Here is a 17,282-nt window from a genome sequence, read left to right as displayed (position 1 = left end):
GGGGGAAAAGCGGTGGGAGAGTGAGGGTGAGAGTGTGATGAATTGGGAGATTGGGATTGACATGTGTACACTGATGTGTATTAAATTGATAACTTATAAGAATCTGCTGTATAAAAAAATAAATAAAATAAAATTCAGAAAATAAAAACATGGATTATTTAGAAGTGTGCATCTTAATTTCCAGATGTTTTGAGGCTTTCTACTTCTCACTCTCATTTTTATACAATTTAAAGCTTAGACTTTGGACACAGTGGAATAAAATGCAATTATGTTTGTTTAGTTACTTTATAGAGGTCCTCCAAATATCACTGAAGTGAAGTTTTGAAATATTAATTTTACATAGTAGTTCTCAGACTTTTGCACTTGTAACCATAAGTGAATTCCCAAAAAATATGTAACCCTGGCTGCTGGAGCCATGTTTATCAGGGGAAGTTCACAGACACAGGAATAATGGGGCATTTGTGGGTCCCCACTGCACATTTTTTTCTGGGCCAGCACACAGGGATCCAGTAGGGATCCAGGGTCCAGGAGAGGGACCCAAACTTTGGGCTCTGGTGCTTTATATGTCCATGAAGTCTTGAGGAAGACTGGCCTTCGTCCTGCAGGGAGACAGTCTTGAACAAGTTAGCCCTGTCCTGTCACTACTTCAACAACCATAATTTTCATTACTCCCTCTTGCTCCCCAACCCCACTCAGATAAAAGCGTAGCTTCTCATGGGGTTGCCAACCTTTTATTTTCCAAACATTATCAACATCATTTCATAAAAGGAAGGACATTCAAACCCCAATTAACTAAGAAGCACATAGTGCAGAATAAGCTCTTTTGCCCTAAAATAAGACCCTTAGCTATTTCCATGGATCATCCTTGATTTCTCCATTATGCTGCTGAGTAGTGCAAAGTTGGTGCTCAAGAACTCCTTGGATGACGGTGTGCTATCAACAGCTGCTGTGAAAGAAAGAAGCTGGCACCCTCGGTGGCTATACGGGCAGAGGAGTTGAGGAGACAGTAGGTGATGGCTCTGTGCTGTCAGTGAGGGCTGTCCTCTGCCCGCACCCCTTTTAATCCCTTCGTATCCCTACCACCTGAGGAATGAAGGCAGTGATGAATTACTGGCAGAATTGCCCTGTCTGATAAGAGGGTCACCTGCAAGCCAGAGGGCCCAAATCCTCCCTGGAACACATCACTCCCTACCCACCACTTAACAATTCCCTTCAAACAAAGGTGCAAATTTGTAATAGCTGTACCGTTAAGATATGCAGTCTATGATTCGGAAAATTGTGACTCCTTTCAATTGTCCTTTCGGAAAATTGTGCCCTGTTCTTGGAGAAACATGACATTTTGTAGGGAGAACCCAGGCCAGGTGGCCAAAGTCTCTGTCAAGTCTGTTTCTTCAGCCAGTAGTTTGATTTCAAGTGAGGGTGTTGGAGATGAGTGCACCTTCACCATGACAGCCTTTCCCTGGTATCACTGGCCAAGGTTCCCTTTGGTGAATAAAACGTACAAAAGGTTGCCCAGCACCTGCCTCGCTGCTACTCCTGGGATTAGGCACCTGTTTTGAACACCCTGTGGATGGTGGTCCTTTCTCTGATTCTGTGAATGTGTCACTTGTTAAAGTACTCTTTCTTGAGGCCTGTAAACTATTATTTCTTGATGTCTGTGCAAGTTTCAATTCTGAAATTTCTATTTCATTCTTCTTACGGATTGAAAAACACTAGTGAAATTCCTCATCTTACAATCTATGCTCCTTAACATTAACCCTGGTCTGCTTAAAGTCCTTGGTCTTCCTCTCTCGGAGGCTTCCTGGGCGTGATTCCAGTGGGCTGGTGAGGTAGATACCACTGAGCTTGACAACATGCCATACTCCACCCAAGCCTGGAGATCTCCGATGTCTGGAGGAAAAGGCAGGGGCCATGAGACAGGAGACAAGAATGGAGGTAAATTCAGGGGTAAAGCCCAGGGAAGAGTCCATAGGTCAGTTGCAGGTCAGCTATGTGCCCTCTGTCCGAGAAGACGCCCCTCAGTGTGGGATGACCAGCTGCTCTCAGAGAGAGCGAGGCTCCTGGGCCCGGCTTCTCATGTGATACTGGGCGGATCCTATGCACAGAAGCTGTGACCTGCAGGGGCATCTATCAGCACCTCTGCAGGGGTGAGGGGCCAAAGGGGGCCATGGGCAACCTCTCCCAGGAGAAATCACCTGTCCTGGGGCTGGGGCATCAGTCCCTCAGACCCACACCATCTACCTTTCTACCTGGGTTCCAAGCCCAGCAAGGCACCATCCTGACTTCCCCAGTGTAGGATTTCCCCAGTGTGTGACAAGCCAGGCTGTGGCCACCTACCCCGAGGGCCTAGGTCAGCAGGGCAAAGCCCATCACTGCCCCCTGGTGAGGCAACTACAACAGCAAGGTGAGCTTTTGAGAGCAAGGATCAGGTGTCAGGGAGGAGAGGCAGAAACCCAAGAAGGGACCCATCGCCTGAGGCCACATCCTTGTCCACCTCTGTGGGGTCAGTCAGCCTCCAGTGTCTGCTCTGAGGTCACAAAACCCCACAGTACTGGCCATCACAACCACCTGCCTCAGAACTAAACAAGAGGGCATGAGAACAGGAGGCCCATATGAAAAGTGTGGTCCGTTGAGGAGGTGCTCCTTGGGCCAAGTGACAAGACATGGCTTCTCAGGGCACAGCTGCCCCCAGACTCAGCATAAATGTCTGGGCTGTGAGCCCATTGATTCTGGGAAGGGTACCAGTACAAGGTGAACAGATGCTCCATACTTTGAGTCAGGCAAGCCAGGAGCCAAGCACTGACAAACAGCCTGCGTTACACCCTCATGTTTCACAGGGCAGGAGCCTCACGGTGGGGGGGGGGGGGGGGATGGGGCCTGCCCTGAGGTCACAGCAGAGAAGGTTTGCTGCTGGAGGGCCATACACAGGACAGCTGTATAGAATGTGATCAAAGGCTCTCTAGTACTTCATGCCATTCAAAACCAGGGGCTCTTAAATAGCCCGAGGGTAAGATACCTCCAAATCCTTGCTAAAATTTCTAAGCCCATCCTCAGATCCCAAATTTTGCACAGATTGCCAAAAGTTTCATGGGCTTCTGGTCAAGGACCCGATTCATCTGGACTGCTCAGTGCACAGCAAGATTGCCAGGACAGGGCCTAGGGATCTTGCCCACACAACTGTCCCTGACATTTGCTCCTGGAGAACCACCTGCCCAGCTACTGACATCTCCTCCTTCCCTCTAATCAGGCTAAATGCAACTGGGAGAAAGGCAACACAAAAGGAGGCAAATGTGGAAAAATAAACCCAACAGTGCTGTCTCCCCCAGCCAAGACTAAGAGTCCATGAGTCTACCTACTGCACTCACCTGAGAGCCCCCACACATCACAAGGAGCACAGAGAGCACACAGGCCATCAGATACACCTGACCTCAATTTCCTCCTGAGAGAGCACTCAGGGGCCTCCCTGGGATTTGGAGGTGTCAACAATTCACTGCACTGTGGCTTATGCCACGGAGCAATTTTGAACAAGGATTGTAGTACCAGTAAACTTTAAGCACTGCTTTAAGGCCAATCACTTTACGTTTAAAGAGAGAGGAATTGGAACTTCCGTGGTGGCGCAGTGGTTGGGAATCCGCCTGCCAATGCAGGGGAAACGGGTTTGAGCCCTGGTCTGGGAAGATCCCACATGCCGGCGAGCAACTAAGCCTGTGCTCCACAATTACTGAGCCTGCGCTCTAGAGCCCACGATCTATGACTACTGAGGTCGTGTGCCATGACTACTGACGCCCACACGCCTAGAGTAGTTTGGTTCATCATCACCGGTCACAGTAAAACACATCAGGAGAGAGAGAAATTGAAGACCAAATTTTTAAGCAAAAGAAATCAGAACGTAGAGATTTGGAAACTTCTCAGCCTATAGCCTATCCATATTTGAAAGTGAGAAAGCTTGTTCTGAAGAAAACTCGAAGGGTGTAGCAGGTGTGCTATTAATTTAATTAGTCCTCTCAGCAGAGGCCAGGAATATAGAAGGATTAAACCAGCAGGGACACTGCCAGTTTGAACTAAAGGGGACAGAGAAAGCCGGGCAGAATGAGGGAAGGCTGTCAGAATTCTTGGATTCTACAGAATGGGAGACTAGAGCAATTCGGCTGTGAATGTGTACTCCTCTTTTTTTTTTTTTTTTGCGGTACGTGGACCTCTCACTGTAGTGGCCTCTCCGGTTGCGGAGCACAGGCTCTGGATGCACAGGCTCAGCGGCCATGGCTCACGGGCTCACGGGACCAGCCACTCCGCAGCATGTGGAATCTTCCTGGAACGGGGCACAAACACGTGTCCCCTGCATCGGCAGGCGAACTCTCAACCACTGCGCCACCAGGGAAGCCCTGTGTTCTCCTCTTGAAGAAAAGGGAAGAAAGACCCCAAAGGTGACTCTGAGGTCATCGGGTCTGTCAATCCCACCACAGGCCCAGGGGGCCTCAGTTTCAAAGTGTGAGATTGTCACCCTCACAGAGAGTCATGGTGTAGGTGGAGGCCTTACAGACAGCTGCAGTGTGGGTGGCACCCCACCAAGCTGAAGGAGTGGGGCTGCCCCACCGAGTTGTGGGGATGATGTTGCCACCTCAGTGGGCCTGGAGGGCAAAGCCTCAAACCAAAGAGGATTATTCTCGTACCTTAAGATCTAATGGGATTGACCTTGCTAGGCTTTGGACTTGCTTGAAAACTTTCACCACTTCCTTCTTTCCTATTTCTTCCTTTCGGAGTAGGGATGTCTATTATATGCCAGTTCCATCATCGTATTTGGAAACAGTTAACTTGTTTGGGTCACAGATTTACAACTACAGAGGAATTTTGCCTCAGGATGAATAGTACCTCCATATGTGATTTCGATGGTGTTTAGATCAGACTTTAGATATAAATTTTACAGTTGATGCTGGGATGAGTTAAGGCTTTTGAGGCTGTTGGGATAGAATGAATGTATTTTGCATACAATAAACACTCGAATCTTGGGTACCAGGGGCAGAATGCTATGGACGTGTATCCCCCCCACCAATTCTTATGTTGAAGCCCTAACCTTCAATGTATTTGGGGATAGGGCATTTGGGAGGTAATTAGGTCATGGGAATGGAGCTTTCATAATGGGTTTAGTGCCCTTAGAAGAAAAGACACAAGAGAGATCCGTCTTTCTCTCTGCCACGTGAGGACACAGTAAGACAACCATCTGAAAAGTAGGAAGAGAGCTCTCACCAGGAACTGAATATGGCACCTTGATCTTGGCCTACCAACCTTCAGGACTGTTAAGAAATTACCGTCTGTTTTTAAAGCCACCAGGTCTATGGCATTTTGTTATAGCCGTCCAAGCTGATGAAGACATAGAGAATGTATAAGATGGTCTAATATACATATATCTAGGGTTCTAGAAGTAGAGGCAGGAGAGAATGAGTAGAAGTAACATTTGATAAAGATAATATTATGTTCTAGATGAGATGAAGAATGTGTTATCACTTAATGAAGCAAAATAGATCACATGGAGGATCAATTTTTTCAACCTGAAACTAATCACAAGTGAAGAAACTGGAGAACACAAAAGACAAAAGACAATCTTAAAAAAAAACAATTAGCAAGGAAACTGATCACCCACCATGAAAGGGTGTACTGATGGCATAATTTGAAGAAACAGTAACAAAAGCCATATTCGATGGAATAAATATTCAAAGTTCTGAAAGGAAAAACTTTTCCTCTGGAACTGATTACCCTGTCACATTATAATTTATAAAAGTTCACCAACAAGGGAACTGATAAATTATTTTTAATGTATGCATACAATGCAAAATTATAAATAATTAAAAAATTAAAGAACATCTAATATATCCATTTTTCTTAAAGTAAGAATGTTGAAAGAAGAAGGCAAAGGCAATATGATTTGCATGACACCATATATAACCAAAAATATTATTACACATAATTTTGATTATCTACAGCTGTGCTAAAAGCATAAACATTTTTATAAGATGGATATTTACCACGTTCTTGATGGTGACTCTCTTTCTCATTGTTGATGAGAGCGTATAATGGGACAACCCTTAGGGAAAACAATATGAGGTTTCCTCAAAAAATTAAAAATAGGGGCTTCCCTGGTTGTTCAGTGGTTAAGAATCTGCCTGTCAATGCAGGGGACACGGGTTCGAGCCCTGGTCTGGGAAGATCCCACGTGCTGCGGAGCAACTAGGCGCATGAGCCACAACTACTGAGCCTGCGCGCCTGGAGCCTGTGCTCCGCAACGAGATGCTGTGGCAGTGAGAGGCCAACGCACCGCGATGAAGAGAGTGGCCACCGCTTGCCGCAACTAGAGAAAGCCCTCGCATAGAAACGAAGACCCAACACAGCCAAAAATAAATAACAAATTAAAAAAATTAAAAATATAACTACCATGTGATCCAGCACTCCCACTTCTGTATTTATATGCAAAAGAATTCAAAGCAGGATCTCAAACATATATTTCCACACCCACATTCATCGTAACATATCCAAAATACTCAAGATGTGAAGAAACCCAAATGTCCATCAACACATGAATGGATAATGGGGTCTATAAATACAATGAAATATTTCCTTCCTGGAAATAAAAGGAAACCATGTCTCATGCTACAACATGGATAAACCTCTAAGACATTATGCTAAGTGAAATGAGCCACTCATAAAAGGACATGTCATAGACACTCACATGAAGTATCTACAGTAGTTAAAATCATAGAAACATACAAAGGTGATTGTCAAGATCTCAGGGAGGAGGAGGGAGAATTAGGGAGTCTCTGCTGTCCCAACCCCCGCCTGGGTCCTGGGGAAGGAATCAGAACTCAGAAGCAGGAGAAGATGCTTTGGCCAGCAGGGAAGGGGGGGTGAGGCCCAGGGCGGGTTCACAAAGGATCAGAGCATCTGAGTGCGTTAGCAGGAAGGGGCTTCAGAGGTGGGCCAGCACTTGCCATGACGGGGGCTAAGCAGGCTGCAAGCGGGGGCAGTTCGGGGAGACAGCAGGGGTCTGCGCCCTGGCCCTCATTGTTTGCTCGTCTCACCCTTATAAGCGGGTCATTTGCCCTGCTCTGATGATTCGAAGTCTCTGCCGGCACCCACAGGATGGTGACTGAAGACTCCACACTCCTCAGCATGGATCCCAGCTCCCACCCAGACCTGGGGCCACAGACACCTCTCCCCCAACCCTGCTGCCCCTGTGAGCAAGCTGTTCTTGTGAAACGCGGTCAGAGTTTGTTAGGAGGAACCATTTTATATGGGAATACAAATCAGTGTGGATACCAATACACACACATGTCCAGCCATGGGTGGAAAGGGAAGGGACAGTAGTTCTGGGGTGTCTTTGCACGCCCATAGGCCCCGAAGGCCAGTCCCCACAGCCACAGCCAGATGGGTCCTCCTCCCTCAGTTGAACGAGATGCTGCTGCACAGAAATCCCACAAGTTCCACAAAGGGGCCCAACTGTCATTACCCTTATACACACCTTTCTCGGGTGGCCCATGAATTTCCCGCACCCATTCCCCTTGTTGCATCCTCATTGGGATTAAGAGTGCCTCCACCACTCTCCACATTGCAATAATCCCAGTGGGAGTAGAGGATACTCTCGCTACGACGAGACAGACAGTCCTGTCCGCATAGCCAAGACTTTTCCTCTCTGGTCACTCCACCCACACAGGAAACCCGGGATGAACGGAGGGTCATCCGAGCGCCGTCGCCTGGCCACTTCAGGGAAGCAGAGAGAAGCTCCATAATGACAAGGGCTGTGTCCAGGCTCCATCCTAGAAACTGGTGAGTGTCCAGAGGGCTGAAAGGCACAAAAGCAGCTCTGCCTCCCCAGAAGGATCAGGGATGCAGAAGATGGTACAGAGGCCCCAGAAGGCCCCTAGCCAAGCAGGCTTTAGAGAAGGGGATGATGAGGGGGTCCCTGGGGAAAGTGAGAGCTGTGCGTTCCCAGGGGCAATCTGAGGGGTCCTTGTCTATGTGGAGGAAAGGTTTGGCCACCTGTAGATCCAGAGCTCCTGTGACCTCCCTCATCCTTCCTTCCTCTCTGGATTGCTCTCTGTGGAGCAGCGCAACACGAACAAGATGACAGTGGCCTGAGAGCATTTCCCACCAAGACTATCTTTATTCACAATTGATACACATCACTCCAAAGGTCCTGCTCCCACCCACACCTGGCCACACCCACCTCACCCACCTCTCTAACCCCCCACAATCCCGCTCCCCCTCCCAGCCCTGGTGGTCCTTCCCTTCCTCCCTTCCCCCCACATCATCCAAGGTCAGCAGTGGGATGACAAGGAGCCCCTAGGCTCCCCTGGGGGTCACCCTGGAGGGCCGGCCCAGCTGTTCCCTACTGGCTGCTGTGTTTCTTCTCCTCTTCCTAGTCTTCTCTGTGACACACGGGTCACGCTTTCTCTTTCTCGGCTGTGAGGGGAGAGCCGGCCCCAGGGTCAAGGCTGGCCTCCCAGACACCCCGAGGCTAGTCACGGGGATGGACAGCTTCTCAGCAGTGGCTGGGCATCCACACAGAGCCCGCTTCCTCAACTTGGGAGCGGCTGGTGGAGCTGGGCTGAGGCCTCTTTTCTGAAGGGAGGGGGTGTGGGGAGCACTCCGGGCTCCCCAACCTCCAGGGGAGGCCACGCCTGGGGCATGGGCAGGACTCTGGGACACCCAGCCAGGCAGCAGGCTCTGCAGAGAGCCGAAGAGGAAGGCCAGGCTGGGGAGCTCCTCGTCGTCGTCACTGGACCTGTCCCTGGGCCCTCGGGCCTCCCGAACAGGACAGGCCTCTCTGAGAACAGACGCATCCCTGGGTCCCTGTAGAGGGGCAGCACGCCTTTGACCCTGGGGAGGAGAGGGCCGTCCGGCCCGGAATGGAGAGACCTCCTGACGTCCTCGAGAGGGAACAAAGACTTTGGGCCTGCACAGGCCAGTGTCTGTTTGGATGAGCCTATGAGGAGCCTCAGAATCAATCTCTGGTGGGCAGGCTTCATCACTGACCCCTAGATGGGGGTCTTGGTCATGCCTCTGGGCACCTTGGCCGGCGTCGGACTCAGAGGGACTTGAGCGCATTCCGGGTGCACTGTGACTCGGGGCTGCCCGCACACCCTCGTCCTCTTTCAAGGCTAGGAGTCGTTTCTGCACCAGCTGGTAGGAGGGAGGAGGACAGAGTTGGCTCCACACACACGTGTGAGAGGAGGAGCCCTGTGCAGTGGGACAATGGCCCTTGGGGGAAGGTGGGGATGGGGGACTCCAGGACTCGAATCCAAATACAGACACTGTGGAATTCCTGCCATCCTCCTGCACCTTATTCCCAGCTTTGTGCCCTTCCCTCCCCTCCCGGCTCCCCATCCTCTCCTTCCTTTCACCCTGCACTGCACCCATCCCAGAACGGGCCCTTCCCCATGCCAGGCTTCCCAGGAAGGGGAGGGATGGACAGCGCCAGGTGGTCCTCCAGTTCTGGGGTCTTACCTCTCCCCTGTTCACTGGGGTCCCTCAATTCCCTGATCTTCCTTGGTGTCCCTTGTCTCCCCTGTTCTACCGGGGATCCCTCCATCCTCTGGCTCCCCTGGGTCATCTTGGTTCCCCTGAACACTGGATCACCTGGGGTCCCCCTCCAGTGGGGTCCCCTGGCTCCCTGAGTGTCCTTCTCCCTCCCCTGGCTCACTTCTTCTGGGGTGAGCCCTTCCTCCTGCTCCAGCTCCTCCACTAGGGCCAAGAGATCCAGCTGTGCATCTGGGGAAAACAATTCTGCCAGGAATCGAGGGTGAATGACTGCCTCCACCTCGGAAAGAAAGAAGAGGCTGTGAGCATCCTTGGCCAGGAGTGGCCTGTGAGACAAGAAGACCCGGAGGGAAAGTGAAAAGCAGAGACCCACCCCACTCTCCTCCACATGGCGGGGATGCTCAGCACACACACACACACACACACACACACACACACACATACACACACACGCACATACACAGTCACACACAAAAGAGCACATATACAGAGGCACATACACAGACACACAAAGGCATACACACAGACAGACACAAACACGTACACACATACATCTGCGTAAACTTCCCCTAACACCAGGCTCAGGAACAAGGAGCTGAGCTTAAGTCCCAACGGCCTGAGCAGAACCCAGATCTTGGGTGCTGAGTGTTCCATGCCCTGGCATCTTGTAGACCCCAGGCTCCAGGCCTAGCCTACCTCGGTGACAAAGTCCTCCTGGGAACACAGCTTGTCAATGTAGCTCAAGAGGCCCGGGTCCGAGTAGATGCCGTCCTCTTCCTGCTTCAGCTCATTTCCGTCCTCTCCACCTTCTGCATCTGACTCGCCTGTGGCTGAGTGGACGGGCCCCACCAGCGCATCCATGATGTCCATATACTCCCTCACAGCCTCGGGGGGAAGCTCCTTTGGTGCCTTGGGCTCTGGGGGCCGCTGGGACCCGTGTGGCTTTGGGCGGGAGGGCTGGGCCCTGGGGCCGGACATCCTGGGAGCACAGGCTGAGGCAGAGCGGGAGGAAGGGAAGGAAGGTGAGGGACTCCCGGTCCACCTCCTGACCACCGAGCACACGTTGGTGAGGGCATTGTTTGGGGACATTGATGTGGGTGTGGGGGGGTCAGGACCACCTGAAGCCTCATGCACTGTTGGAGAGGGGAGGTAAGGGGGGCATCTAAGAGAGTCACAAGTAAGGAAGTGGGGCACGTCCAATTTTCGAGGGGTCTCGCCATCAAACCCACTTCCTAGGCAGACTTTGTGTGGGGTCCTTTGACAGGGAGGTGTGAGAGGAGTTACAAAACTGACCAAGTCAATACCCAGTAGTGACAAAGAGCAGCTGAGACCCCACGACCCCACGCCAAACCCCCTGCCTCAGTGGCTGTTTTGTTTGAATGACCAACGCCCCTGTGTTGAAGGAAAAGGATCCACGTGGGGACAGTGGCCAACCCTAGGCCCCTGTTACCTGTGCCTTCAACTCCAGTGGGAACCTGGGTGCCTGGCTGAAGGCCCACTTTCGGGGCTGGGGGCCCCCGAGGATCCAGCTTCGATGGGGCTGGAGGAGGCAGGTTCTGCACGCACTGCATCCACTGCCACTTCTGAATCTGCATCTCCTCCTCGGCCTCAAATTCCATGAACCTGGGGGGTGACGGAGGCACAGGCCACCCTGAGAAAAAGGCCTGGGTTCTGGAGCCCAAAAAAGGCAGCCAAGAATGAGGGATTGGGAGAGGATGTGCCTTGGGGCAGTCAAGGCCCTGTGAGGTGCTGTCCACAGCAGAGAGCTGCTCCTGGAACTGATACGAGACCTGCGACCCTTCCTGCCTCACCAGCACTGGAGGCCATTCAACAGCATCGACCCACGTTGCTGAATTGAACCAGGTCAACGGGACACGTGGCTGACCCAGGGGGCACCCTCCTCATGCCCCCCGTCCCCATCCAGAACCACATGAAGGGCTGACAGCCAGAGGCTGGAACAGGCATGTGTTCCCCACAGGGGTCCTTGCCCGAATCCAGGACCCTGGGCTGGGACTGAGAGTCCTGGAACAGAGACCTGGAGACAGAGCCCAGGAGAGACTGGACGATGTGGATGCTGAGCTTGGAGGAGAGGCCTTCCTTTCCTCTGAGAGGCACTCGTTTGTTTGCTTTTCTTTCTTAAACCAAGAGGATTACCATGGAGCAAACAACGGAAGGGTCAGAAACCCTCGGGCTGATGACAGCAGGCTTCCCCAGCCTCTTCAGGGATCCCAGGTTACACACTCAGGCCACTTTTCATGAGAAGAGGGTGTCCCAAATCTATGTCAGTGGCCACCAGCCACCCACCACTAAGGAAGCAGCAGGCTGGCGGGTGGAGCTCTTTCCCCGGCTCAGCCCATATGGCCGGAGTTGGACCCCAACTGGACTCACAGCGTCACCCTGCCCCATCCTGAGACCTTCATGTCAAGGCAAGGGTAGGTCAAAAACAGGGGAGGGTAGAGCTCCAGGTGGAGGAAGGATAGAAGACCCAAACTGTCAAGGTGAGAGAGGGGTTTCTGGAGGACAGTAGGGCCTCTGGGCTGTGGGGTCCCTGTTCTGAGTGATAGCCCTTTTCCTTTGTCCTCTCTGATGAGCACCCCCACGGCCAGACCCTGCCCTCACCCACTCGCCTCAGCCTCCACGCAGCCCCTGGGCCCAGGACGCTGACTCACTTTTCTGCTATCTCATAGTAGATCATCCGGTCAACGTTGCCTATGCGCTGCCATTCCTGCACGGCCCTGCACAGTCCCCACTCCAGCGTCATGGTGGGCTTCAGGCGGGCCATGGATCGAAGCACTGGGCTGTAAGACCTTGGGGTCAGTCTCCGTGCCCAGCCCAGCAGCCACCTGCCTGACCCCACCGGCCAATGTGGACCACACATCACTCAAGACTGAGCAACAGGAGGGTGAGAGGCAGGTGTCTGGGAGGGCAAAGACAAGGCTTCCCGGCCACTGCTGTCACCGCCTCACACTCACTCGAGGATGACCATCCACTCCCAGGCTACAGCTGGGACACTGTGCCTTGGGGAGCTGTTTTCCTCTTCAAGGCTGCCTTTTCGTAAGAAAAATCACTATCATCAATGAGGCGTGGCATCTGCTAACACTTCATAGATTAGCCCAAGGAGTCTTCTGCCCGGTCCTCTGAGTGAAGTGTGACTGTCCCCTTTTTACGAGGGACCGGAGGTTTAGGATGGAAATGCCTGCCAGGCTCACAGCTCTAGTGGGAGAGAGCCCACGCCCTTAGGAGAGCTCTACCGTCACCCTGTTCCTAGTGGAATTCTCCACAACAACGAAGTCGAGGCGTGCATTAAGCGCTCTCCTGGGCCCCGTGCTCCTCCCCCTCCTCCGACGTGACCTCCCCCGGCCTCGTACACTCAAGTCCTGTATGAAAGGAGACGGCACCACAGGAGACTGCAGCATCCACTCCTTGGCTCCTCACCTTACAGCACGACCCTCTCTGACTGCAAGTCTTCAGTCCATATTACCATGAGAATCATGGAAGAGCAAGTTGGCTAGACTCTCAGGGTGGTGGGGTCAGGTGAGATAAGGCACATTTCAGTCATGATGTCATGGACTGGCAGGCTTACCCATATGACCGACAATGTGCCTTCTCATAGCATGGACATTGCCCTCAGACCTTGCTTCCAGTATCCCTAGAAACCTAACCTGCGAGTGCATCCCCAGGTCCTCTTTATCTAAAAGTTCCGATAAGCTCACGACCCCCTGAGCGTTCACTCACATGAGAAAGCAGGAAAGAGCTTCTGCATCAGGACGCTGGGGAAGGTGTCTCCGCGCCAGTGGCTTGAGGCACTGCCAACGTCGGAAGTTACTGTACACGCTCTGGGGTTTAGAGCAGTCACCCTGCAAGGCGTAGGGCTGGTTGGTGGCCAGGCTGCCCTCCCTGGAAGTGCCATGTGACCAAGGCCCAGAGTTCACTGGACAAATGATAGGGGCCAACTGGGCAGCTGGTGGTGGAGCTTGAGGAGGAAAGTCTGGGGTCTAGCCTCTCTTGCCAGCCTGAGTAATTCCAACAGCTGGAGCAGTCACAATGGTCTCCATCGCAGGGGATGCTAAGAATACGGGTGCAGGACATGCAGCAGTCCCGCTGAGGGCCCCTGGAGCGCTCCAGGTGAGGAGGCCCTGAGTTATGATAAAGGTCTGAGTCTGGGGCGCCTCCACTGGCCTCCCTTGTGACCTGACTTGGACAGTGAGGTTGTAGGCCCCTGGGGCACTGGGTCCACAATTACCGTTAGCCACCAAAGGCGTCGTGGGGAAAGCTGGCAGCAGGCTGCTGCCAGGAGGGAATGCTGGAGTGATGGGAGGTGGCAGGTGCTGCCCCCAGGGTGGCCGGTGCTGGGGCCCAGGAATGGGTGGAGAATAGAGCACTGCCATGAAATCAGACAAGGAGGCACCAGGGTTCATGATGACATCCGTTCCCAGCACTGGAGATGCTGTTGAGGCAAAGGAAAGGAGTGAATGGGGGAGCAGAATGGGCCAGTGGGACAGAGGCTTTCTGCGGCCTCAGAGTGTAATCTCCACAGGTGAGAGACACCTGGACAAGGGAAACTGCAGCGTGCAAATGTCTTTAAGTGCTTTTCATGCCCTGACTTCCAGCTGAGAATTATTCCACTGGTGACCCCGTGCCCATCCACCAAGGCCCCTGACCCTTGCCTGCCGAGAAGAAATTGCCTCAGCAAGCACTCACTTGGAGAGCCTCCCTAAGGCAGCCGCTGGCAGCTAAGCCTCACAGGCTGTCTCCCAAGACCTGGAACTGTGTGCACCTCCGCTCTGTGAGAAATGCCCCTCAGCCGGCGTACTAGCAGGTAGGGACCTCCTGCAAGGTAAGTTCTAGGCACCCAAAGGCCTTTGTTGACAGGCACTGTGTAAAACATTAGGGCCCCACCTCCTCCTCAGTCCTCCTTTTCCTGACGCTCAGTATAAATCTCCTCTTTCTTTCCTAGCCTCACAAAACAAGACAAAACGCTGGAAAATATCCCTCTAATGGAATCCTGATATAAACCCATAACACTGGCCCAGAACGCACCTGCATCTCAGAACAACCCACAGCAGGTACGTAACATGGGCCAGGTCCTGCCACCCCCTTCCCAGGGCCCAGAGTCACTGTTATCACTCAGGAATTCTGTTCTTAGGAGGTGGGGGGGGGGGGTCTGAGAAGTAGGCACGTGTCCCTTAGATTCTGTCATTTCACAGCCAGTGATGGCTGCAGAGGAGTAAACAAGGGCCAGGGAATTGTTATGTTACATTGGTGGTGGGAGTATAGACAGCCTGTGGTCCTTCCCCTTCCAGCTCCCCATAACGGAGAGACAATCTGAGAAGCAAGCATAAGCCAGGTGCCATGGCGATCAAGTTGTCTGAAACACATCCCTGTTCAGGAGAACAAGGTACACGCCACGGTGCACCTAATTAACCAGAATAGGTGTCATAGCACGTTTAATAGTAACACAGAAGATCGTCTTCCTGACCCTGGGCTACACTCCTTCCCCCTTTAAAAGAGGAAGCAGCCTTCATAGACGTTCCACCCGAAACAACCCCACTCCACATCTGTTCCCTGCCCATGAAGGAGTGACATGAAATATGAACAAACTCTTCCTCTCAAGGCAGCCTGAGGGTCCACCATGAGATACTGGACAAGATGAAGTAGGTCTGAAGTACTGCGATTCCACAAAAGGAAGAACAATTCAGAGCAACTCAGGAACCTGAGCCCTCTCTTGGCTGAAGTTACACGGTTGCCCATCCCCTGTTGAATCCAAGGCAACAGTTACCTGAACTGAGAAGTGACCTCTGGGCTGGGAGGAGTGGACGAGGTGTGGGCTGCGGCAGTTAGAGTAACCTCCTGCCTCGCTCTCAGAGAGGACACCTCACTACAGGTGTGGCCACACACAGCCCCATTGAAGAGTTTTCTCACCAAGACCATCTCTCCCCAGGGCCCCCTGAGATACAGTAGGCTCCTGTTCAAATCCCTTTGAAAGATATAGTGAGGCAAGCTTCAGGTACCTCAGGAACATAGTACAGGTCTAGGCTTTCCTCATGACCCTCCCTGAGTCACCACCAGGACATCACACACATCCTTCCACACACGTTTCAGAGTGGCTTGTCTCCTCTCTAGAAAGAATCAACCTGTCTGCTGCCATCCTTTCGCCATAGCCAGGGCAATTCCTCTTGATCTACCTCCAATGACCCCTCCTCCCCAGTGCAGTCTCAGGTTTCTTCAGGCTCCCCAGTCTCCCCAGGTGAAATGTCCTTGTGTGTCCAGTGCTCTCTTCTCCCTCTACTTCAGTCCAACTATGTGCCCACAGTGAAGTGTCACATGTGAACCCGAAGGACGTGAGAGATGGCAGGGTCTCTGAAAACACACCCCCAGCCTATAGGCTTACCTCCTTCTGAAGCCATCCTGCAGGCTTGGGTACGGACTACTGCTGCCTGGTAGCCTCAATGAGAAAAGTCAAGACCAGGACCCAGAGAACGACCTGCTTCAGCAGTTGCTCAGGATCCAAGTAAAGGAGAGCCATGTTTAAATTTAAACAGTAGAATGTGGGCTGAAACGTTCTGCAGTGGGGGAGGGGCAGAGGGTACGTGAGTCCCGGTGACGTGGGGTGGGGGGACATTCCACGAGGGCTCTGGGAGGTAGGCAAGAACCGGAAGTTCCTTCCATCTCACACAGTGGCAACACAATTGGCGTGTGCCTCTTTAGGCCGTTTATAAGCTTTTTTTGATTCATGGCACCGATGTTGGTGGATATGACAGTCCCTTCCTTTCACGTCTTTATCCATCAACCTAGTTTTGTGTCCCTCAACACACTCTGCTTCCTACCTGGCTCTTGACTTACTTCAACAGAGACTAGACTTTCTGAACAAAATACCCAAGTGTTAGTCTGATAAACATAAATAATGGCCACATGGAACTGAGTATTTGAAATTAGGATTGTCTCAGCAGATGCAGTGTCTTTGACTGCTGTATGTACATCACTCCTAAGGAAATGGTCCTTGTGCTCCAACCAACATCCAGCAGGACCAGCCTTACTAATGATCCTTTGTGCTGGAAAGCCCCCGGCCATCAAAAAACTGTCGTGCAGTCCCCATGTCCAAGACCAGAATTCACTAAATGTCTTTCTCATAGTATTCCATGGTTGTTAAAGATTTAGTTTTTTACCTTTTAAATGATTTTAGTATAATATTTTAAGCGAGTAACACCTTCTCATGGTTCAAAATTAAATTGTGCAAAATGGAATATGCAGTGGCGAGTCCTCCTCCCACCTCTTTCCCCTGTCAACCCAATCCTCTTTCCCGGAGGAAACCAGTGTTATCTCTTTCATTAAAATCTTCCCAGAGATACATCATGCAGCTAAAAACGAAGGCAATCTATTTTTATAGAAGAGCAGAATTCTGCAAGATATTATAAAAAAGGAGGGAGGGAAAGTAAAATTGTTCCCATACTACCTGCTGTGTTGAAATTGGCCCAGATGGTCAACTCTTTCTCAAAATTATTTAAAAAAAACCCCAAACCGTACAAAGGACACACCTGTGAATCAACATTTATTGAACAACCTCCATGTATTAAATACACTGAGAAAAAATATTCTAGAAGAGTAAATGCGTTGGAAAAACTCTAGGAACGGAGTCAGGAGACAGTATCTTAAGAGTGTTTCCCAGGTCTGAAATTCTTTGCTAGAATTGTTCTTTAACAGAAACTTCAGGCTTGCTAGGAAAAAGGACCTGTTGTTTTCTGAAAGGCATAAAC

At 51.6% G+C, this 17,282-nt stretch overlaps 1 pseudogene; it reads right to left on the bottom strand.

Moving 5' to 3' along the window:
- Positions 1-8,331: 8,331 nt before the first annotated feature.
- LOC116755034 lies at positions 8,332-15,935 on the bottom strand (annotated as a pseudogene).
- Positions 15,936-17,282: the final 1,347 nt, after the last annotated feature.

The sequence above is a fragment of the Phocoena sinus genome, chromosome 6 (genome assembly GCF_008692025.1).
Source record: "Phocoena sinus isolate mPhoSin1 chromosome 6, mPhoSin1.pri, whole genome shotgun sequence".
Taxonomy (NCBI): domain Eukaryota; kingdom Metazoa; phylum Chordata; class Mammalia; order Artiodactyla; family Phocoenidae; genus Phocoena; species Phocoena sinus.
Note: the sequence above shows the minus strand (reverse complement) of the source record. Positions and strands in the feature narration are given on the sequence as shown.